General features: G+C 48.2%; 1 protein-coding gene across 4 annotated transcripts in view; it reads left to right on the plus strand.

Moving 5' to 3' along the window:
* Positions 1-8,740, plus strand: part of LOC125933013 (transforming acidic coiled-coil-containing protein 2-like) — a 124,976-nt gene that overhangs the window by 62,276 nt on the left and 53,960 nt on the right. The gene's annotated exons all lie outside the window — the stretch shown is intronic.

Raw genomic sequence — 8,740 nt, forward strand, 5'->3', positions numbered from 1 at the left:
TGCCCTCTTCAGGCCGGCATCCGCCCTTTTACCAAGGCAAACACATGCTTGTGCTGAGATACCTTTTTCTGAATCCAAAAACAACATATATGTTGCCTGTATGTGCATATATTTCTGTCTCTACATAGGTATATATGTGTTCTGGAAGTGGGCCTATGTGTTTGTGTATATTTCTTTGTGTTTGTACATGATTATGATGTCCCAGGTCAGCTCCTACTATATGCAATTCCTTAATTTGCTGTTTTTCCTACTTATTACTTGGAGCTCTCCTGACGGTACATGTGAACCCACGGTGCCCGCGTCATCAGTATGCGGTGCTGAGGGAGGGGCTGTTACCTGCCAGGTGCTGGGGAAACCCTAGGGGCTGACCAGACATTACAGTTCCTTCTGAGTACTTGCATCTTGTTTCATGGTTTTTCTATGTCATGGATCACTCAGTCTTGATAGATGCTGTCTGTGCACCTATCTTCTCTGCCCCTCTGACTTGCTTTGGTTTCAGAAACTAGGTACCAAACCTTCTTTGTCAGTTAAGGCTGATAGAACAAAAGTGCCACATGGGGCGCCTGGGTGGCTCAGTCGGTGAGGCCCCCGACTTCGACTCAGGTTGTGATCTCGCGGTTCGTGGGTTCGAGCCCCGCGTCGGGCTCTGTGCTGACAGCTCGGAGCCTGGAGCCTGCTTCGGATTCTGTGTCTCCCTCTCTCTCTTCACCTCCCTTGCTCGTTCTCTGTCTCTCAAAAATAAATAGAAAGGTAAAAAAAAAAAAATTTCAAAAGTGCCACAGATGAGATGGCTTTAACGGTACCCATTTATTCCCCACAGTTCTGGAGGCTGGGAAATTCAAAATCAAGGCCCCAACAGATTTGGTGACTGGCAAGAGCCTGATTCCTTGTTCATAGATGGTGGTGTTCTTACCGTGAAGTCACATGGCCGAAGGGGACAAGGCAGTTCTCTGGGGTTTCTTTTTCTAAGAGGGCCCTACTCCTGTTCTAATCCCATTGGAAATTAGGTTTCAACGTGAATTTTGGGGACATTTACACACGCACATTGAATCGTAGTGCAAACCCGTTAGGATAGTATATAAAAGAAGGAAAAGTATGTTTTTGGACAAGACCAGAAGAGCTTTCCACTGAGTACCGTACAGGATTTTCAGTGAGCTTGGTTGGACAGAGATATTTATGTGTTTACTTGGGTGCTGGTTGTGTCTCACCTGGGTGAGATACTGTTTGCTTGTTAACGGTCTGACTAGGTAGGATGGTCTGGAGTTGTTCCTAGAGAAAAGAGAAGTCCTCTTGGTGATGATCTATTGGAAGCTCCTTTTTTTTCTTTTAAGTTTATCATTTTTTGAGAGAGAGAGAGAGCGAACAGAGGAAGGGCAGAGAGAGAAGGCGAGAGAGGATCCCAAGCAGACCCTGCACGGTCCACACAGAGCCTGATGTGGGGTTCAAACCCACGAACCATGAGATCATGACCTGAGCCAAAATCAAGAGTCAGATGCTTAACTGACTAAGCCACCCAGGCGCCTCTCAGAGGCTCCCTCAATTCTGTGTGTTCTATTTTTTTTCTAGCTAGCCTCCATAAATATCTTATTTCCAGTTCGGTTTTTCAGAATCTGAGTTTAAAGATTCCAACTAAAGTCACCCAAGCAAAGAGTTCAGCTACAAAGATGAGATGTCAGGGATATCATTGCAGAAGGCAAGGGAATTAAAGGGTAGCCGAGTCTCCCTTCTTTCTTTATTTCTCCTGAGACTCGATTGGCATTCTGGCATCTCTCCCGGATCCGCTTACAAACAGGTGGAATCCGCAGCCTGGGGCTGCTGACTCAGCCTGGATTCACACCGCCTGCAGGAAGGCGCTCAGCCACTGGAGAGCCTCTCTTGCTGAGCGCCTGGTATCGTTGCACATAAGTCCGTTTTAAAACTGAGTGTGTGGGGATGGGATGTTCCATTGGGCACCTGTGTGTGCACCCACACACGCACAATGCCGCACCGAGCCTCCCCCATTCTGGAAACACTCCCCTGACCCTGGAGTTTATGGGTTGTGTACACCTCGAAGGAAGGATAGAGTCCAGATCGGCGTGACTTTCAGAGTCCCTGCGTCCTCCGGGACCCACTTCTGTCCACAGACGGTCTGGCAGGACGGCCCTCCCACGTCGTGTGTAAGCTCCAGCTTCCCCTCCATGCCCAAATCGGTAGCTGTGATGAAATAAAAGAGAAGACTCAGTTTGCTAGCAAATTACACTTCCCTGAGTTTCTTTCTTTCTTTTTTTTTAATGCGGGGCTCGAACCGTGGGATCGTGACCTGAGCCAAAACCAAGAATTGGACGCTTAACCGACTGAGCCACCCGGGCGCCCCCATTTCCCCAAATTTCTAATGGCGCGTGACCTAGCTGGAAGGAATTCCGTGGTAGACGTTCATTGCTTGTGGGTCTCCTGACCGCCTTTCGGGGGATTCTGTCTGCCTCCCCCATCTGTTCCATGGGATCTGGGTGGGTTGTTTATTTATGTGTGCTTTTATGCCTTCACCATGCCACTTCCCTCGCCGGGGACGCTATCTAACCTCGAAACGGCCAGTGTGTTGATTGCCAATATCCCTTGAGCCCTGATGGTATCCCTAAGTAGCCAAGTGACAGCTACTTGTATCCGAAGATGGGAGCTGTCTCATAAACCCCACAGACGCTACGTGCTGGGAATCTTGGGAGAAGTGTGCTGTCATCTGCTTTGATTTTCCCTGGAGCTTGAGCCTGGAAGAGTCTAGCAGCAGCCCGGCTTGCCAGACCCAGCGCTGTGTTCATGGAAGACGGCACCTGACTCAGTCACCCGACAGTCCAGGAAGGGTGTTAGCTCTTGGTTGTGTTGAAATAATGTTCTCCCTTGACTTAAATGTTAAGGAGTGATATTGCAGAGCAAATCCCTTTTCTTTTCTTTTTTTTAATGTTTATTTTTGAGAGAGAGAGAGAGAGAGAGAGACACCCAGTGCAAGTGGGGGAGGGGCAGAGAGAGAGGGAGACACAGAATCTGAAGCAGGCTCCAGACTGAGCTGTCAGAACAGAGTCCGACGCGGCTTGAACTCAAGAAATACGAGTTCGTGACCCGAGCCGAAGCTAGATGCTTAACCAACTGAGCCACCCAGGCGCCCAAAAAATCCTTTTCTATACGTATGATAGGCACATTAAAGTGAAAGACCCTGTTCAGTCAGCCCAAAAAAATCACCAGTCAAGTTGTTTTAGGCAGGAGGGAAGTGTGTGTGTGTGTGTGTGTGTGTGTGTGTGTGTGTGAGAGAGAGAGAGAGAGAGAGAGAGAGAGACAGTATGCACACATGTTCCTGCAAGGACCGCATTTCTTGACAAGCCTGTCTAAAGTGGAATATTTTGATGAATAGAATTTAGTGGAGAGCAATCTCACAAACATCCTGTCACTCAAATCCATCAGACTCTTAGATGCAGAGATGAAGGAGGTGATCTGATCTGCCGAGAGCTCCGTTTTTGTTTCTGGAAGATCTCCCCCACTTCAGGGATGGCCCGGTGGTCTTTGGGGCTGGAGGACGTGAGCCTCCTATGGATGCAGGGCTTTGGGCCAGCACTGTTGCCTCTCCCTGGGTTTGGTCAGGGGGAGGGAGGCTGGGGGGCACTTGCACCACTCGCTCAGGTGGGCCCCCCCCTCCAGAACCTGAGAGGGTGGGGCTTATGTCACAGGAAGCCCCCCCCTCTAGAGTGCTGGTGCTGGGACCATTCACTCTTGCTGGGTGGTCACAAAATCCTCTATCCCCAGACTCACTTTCACAAGAATTCTGAGAAATTGCTAGAAGGAGAACTTTCCTTTAGCAATGTTTAAGAATGAACTGTTTCTTGGATGCCTGGGTGGCTCAGTCGGTTAAGCTTCTGACTCTGGGTCAGGTCATGATCTGGCGGTTCATGGGTTTGAGCCCCACATCGGGCTCTGTGCTGACAGCTCGGAGCCTGGAGCCTGCTTCGGATTCTGTCTCTGTCTCTCTTTTTGCCCCAACCCCACTCATGCTCTGTCTCTTTCAAAAATAAATAAACATTTAAAAAAAATTTTTTTTAAAAGAACAAACTGTTTCTTGATAATCAGATAACATGTAAGTATAGGTAACTTTAGATTTCCAGGTGGGGGGCGGGCACTGAGGTTAGGAGGGAGGCTCTTATTGACGAAAAGCAGGCTGGTTCTAATGAATGTCGTGTCGTGTCCTTGCTGGAAAGGGCTGGTTACTTTGGGAAGTCACTGCAGCTCTCCTGGCCTCAGTTTCCTTGCCTGTTTATTTTATTTTATTTTTTGAAGTTTATTTATTTATTTTTCAGAGAGCATGCGTGCAAGTAGGGGAGGGGCAGAGAGAGAGAAACCCAAGCAGGCTCTGTGCTGTCGGCACAGACCCTGACGTGGGGCTCCAACTCTCAAACCGTGAGATCATGACCTGAGCTGAAATCAAGAGTCAGACACCACACCCATGCGTCCCTCCTTGCCTGTTTCAAAGGATGTGATAAGCATGTTGGAATGGGAAATTTTCTTCTGTCTTCAGGGTTGGAAGATTCAGTCTGTGGTGTTTGAGATTTATTTCCCCAAACCCTTGAATGACCTCCAGTACAACTTGAGCAAAACATAATCATTTAATGAGCTGAAAAACTACATTCGTAGCACCTCTTTATTAAGAGAGACCCGTGTTTTGTTTATACATATAGACATTCACACATACTTTTGTGTATATGTGTATGTATGTGTTATTATATTACACTAACTTCATTTTATATCGTGCTAACCTATATTACATTAATTGGTGTGTGGGTGCTGATCTTTTACTATTTTGTTGTTATAGTTCATGGAAGTAAAACATGAAAATATTTAAAGTAAAAAGAGAGGCCAACAGGCCCTGGGGTTCTACACTTTGCCAGCTGTCCTGCTTTGGGGACAGTTTGCATAAGTCTCTGTTTTAACACAGCGTGTTATCTGTGGAGGGACTGATTCCTTCATTGCGTGGAGCACAGATTTTCGAACTGTGCTCAGTGGAACTTCAGAACTATAGAGAGATTCTCTGAAATCTGAGAAAATGTTTGAAAAAATACTTTAAAACTCTACGAACAGACACCCGGGGAACTTGACAGGTTTAGTTTCGGTGGCTAGCACAGTCTCTCTGTACTTGGGATTATATGTTTCTATCTTTCCTTCCCTTCTGTGCACACCACCCTGGGTGGCATTGGAGACCACCAGCATATTGCCTTGTGCTGATGGATTAATTTAGTTTTGTTCTTCGGTAGCTCTTCTGCCCTGTCTGCCTTATTAAAGAATACAGGGCAAGCTGTTGAAAAACAGGTGCTGTTTGTAATCACTCATCAGGTTGCATCAGGACTTTTCCTGATAATGTGCAACCAGGGGAGAAATCAACAGACAGAGCTCATGCTGCAATTAGCATCCCCAACCCCTAGTGTCAGATTTTCAGGTTTGTCAAATAGCTTTATTGTTCCCAACGATAGACTGTGTAGTGAGAATATAGTATAAATTGAGCTTATAAAATAAACGCAACTTTTCTCTATGCATAGGATTCATTTGGAAGAATAGTTCTGCTGTTGAAAATATTTGGGAGCCACTGAGACAGGGAAGAGAACACAGATTTTATAGGCAGACGGTTCTAGATTTGAGCCCAACTCCCGTAGCTTACTAACTAGATGGCCAAGGGCAAAGTACTTTGCTTCCCATAGTAGTGCCATCTGTAAATTGGGCTTGCTCACCGCCAGGCAGGATATTTTTGAAGATTACAGAGAAATGCACAAATGGACCTAAGCCGTGACCTGACACAGAACAAAAAGTTCAGCATGTGATAACTATTACCAAGGTTTTCGTGCTGGGCCATATTTCATGCCTGGCCATTAAGAGCTACCTTTTACACTATGGAAAGACATTCTCTCGGTTTATTTGCATGTATTTGCATATTGACTTATATGGTGAACATAGCGTATGCATATCCTGGTAAATACATTTTCGTATAATTTAGAGACGTTTTGGCAGACTGGAGTGGCGCGTTCTTTCTGATGCATCTTTGCAGCATTAAGTTAATTTCCTTTTCTTTCATTTTGAAAGTCTGTGGAGCCTTAACCGAAGAATTTATTGTACTTTAGTTTTTTCTAGTAGAAAAAAAAAATCAAACAGCCGATGGGAACTGCTTTTATGCATTGGGGCTCCAAAGTGCTGCTTTATTTGTGTGTACAGGCTCTTTGTGGGTGGACTGCAGAAATCCCTGCTCTTGGAAATGTTTCTGAGCCCTCTGGGAAACTGAACAGGGAAAAAAGAGCTAATTAAAAAAGCTGCCATCCGCCTCCTCTAATTAACTTGCTCTCTGCTCCTGGGAGAGGGTACGGAAATGTGAAAATAACACAGGCATCACCGGAAGTGAATGCCATTCTTGTGGTGCTCCGGTCGGTCGCCCCGTGGTGTTGTGATGCAGAAATGGTTCACGGTAAACAGGCAGGGAATCACAAAGGGGCTCCATGTGCCCTCTGCCTCCCTCACTGGGCAGTGGTGAATGGGGGTTCCTTCTGAGCAGGTGTTCCGGCCATCCGGGCAGCTGCAGCAGGAGAGACCTCATTGGAATTCAGCAGCTTGAGCCCAAGAGTATCCGGCCCTCCCTGTTGCTTGCCTGTGCTGTTAGGGAAGAGCAGGGGCCCTCTGCGCTCTAAAGCCGCACGTCGCCGGGGCCCAGGGTTGCAGAAGCCAGGGGAAGAGCTCTCAGCCTCTCGCCCCCTGTCTCTGCTGCACTTTGGAGAAGCTCGCAGCATCCGTGACTGGCGGTGCTGCTAACGTCTTCCTGACATCTTGGGCAGATTAAGATCCCAGAGACAACGGCAAGGGAATCAGGGGTGGGCATTTAGGGGACGGAGGCCGTCCTTCAGCAGAGATGGCTTTGGCCTCCTGGCGGATGTGGCCCCTGGTGGAATGGGCCCAGTGGATGTGGACAGCAGTGAGTAGCAGTGGAGACTCCAGTCTGATGGCCCTCCAAGGAAGTTCTGGAAAGAGGCAAGTTGGCTTTGTGTGTCTTGTCAGTGTTGCCCCTGCCACATTCCGTGCTGGGGGGCAGGGTGACTTCCGGGACCCCCCAGGGTGATCCAGAGTCGTATTCCTCTTGATATTCCCTTGTGTAACTTCCTTGTGTTTTTCATGCCCGTCAGCAGACTCTGCAAAGCTCAGGTACCTCGATCTGTCGTTGTCCAAGCGTGTATCTTCACTTCCCTACACAAAAGCGAAGGCCTTTACATATTAATGTGTGTTTGTAAAAGGTCCGCATGGCCCCCATCCTGTTTGTGTGGAGTAAGTCTTTACTCAGGAAATTTGATAGTGTGCAGGCTTCAGCTCGTTGGATCTCATCAAAAGCAGATCCGATGTTTCTGTTCATCTCTTTGGGTCCCCTGAGGGCTTTGTGGCTTTGCTGGAGGAGCCAGGGTTCTTGGGGATGGGGGAGGGTGGTCTTTGGCACTGACAAAATGAGCCACTGACGAGTTGTAAAAACATCAATGTAGATTTTTCTGAAGGAGAACTCACCAAATGGCTCTTTTTTCCTGTGCCGGCAGACGGTGGAGGGATTGGCCTGGTTCCTGGCTCTCTCTGCCCGCTGGCAAGACAGTCGTTGGGAGAGGCTGCCCTCTGCCGAGGTCACTAGTCCTCTGACCCTTGCAGAGCTCAGCAGTGTGAGCACCTCGTGCTCCGATGCTCACCTGGTCCGTCACCCTCTGATTCCACGTCTTCACCCAGATTGGCCCGCTGGGCCACTGTGTCAGCCCGGAACTTAAGTAGCTGCCCTCTTGATCATTGCCTTTCTTGTTGCAAATGAGTAAGCGGCCTTTTGGTGTATTTAAAAGATCTTGAGACGGGCATCAGCCCAGGTGATGCTCTGCTTCTTGGGCGCGGGCATCCTCAGAGCAAGCTTGGGCCGGGACCGCTGGGCATCTTGAGCAAGGGCCTCAGGGCACGTGCCTGGCTCCACCATCTGGGGAGGCCTCATTCTTTCTGGCTTAAAATGGAGCCCCCGGGAGAAGGGGCGTGATGAAGAAGGGCCGTCTACTCTGGGTTTTCTGGAGCCCAGGACAAGGCTTTAGTTTGTTGAGCAGCTCCCCACCCTTACCCCCCCTTACCCCCCCCCCCCCGTTACTGGGAGGGGCATCCTCTGGGTGGAATTTTGGGCCAGTTCTTTGGGTGAGACCATCCTGCTGAGCAGTGAGGGTCATTATCATATCATTGGGGTCAGCAGGCTGTGTTTTCTGTCTCCCGCTGGCACATCCTCCAGTGAGCTAGCTAGCTTGCTTTCCTTCTTTCTTTTCTTTTCTTTTCTTTCTTTCTTTCTTTCTTTCTTTCCCTCCTTTCTTTTTCTTTCTTCTTTCCTTCCTCCCTTCCTCCCTCCCTCCTTTCTTTCTTTCTTTCTTTCATCCTTCCTTCCTTCCTCCCTCCCTCCTTCCTTTTTCTTTCTTCCTTCCTTCCTTCTTCCCCCTCTTCCCTCCCTCCTTTCTTTCTTTCTCTTTCTTCCTTCCTCCCTCCTTTCTTTTTCTTTCTTTCTTTTCCTTCTTTCCTTCCTTCCTTCCTCCCTCCCTCCTTCCCTCCCTCCCTCCTTTCTTTTTCTTTCTCCCTTCCTCCTTTCTTTTTCTTTCTTTTTTCTTTCTTTTCTTCCTTCCTTCCTCCCTCCCTCCTTTTTTTCTTTCTTTCTTTCTCCCTTCCTCCCTCCTTTCTTTTTCTTTCTTTCTTTCTC

Source organism: Panthera uncia, chromosome D2, assembly GCF_023721935.1.
Source record: "Panthera uncia isolate 11264 chromosome D2, Puncia_PCG_1.0, whole genome shotgun sequence".
Lineage (NCBI taxonomy): Eukaryota > Metazoa > Chordata > Mammalia > Carnivora > Felidae > Panthera > Panthera uncia.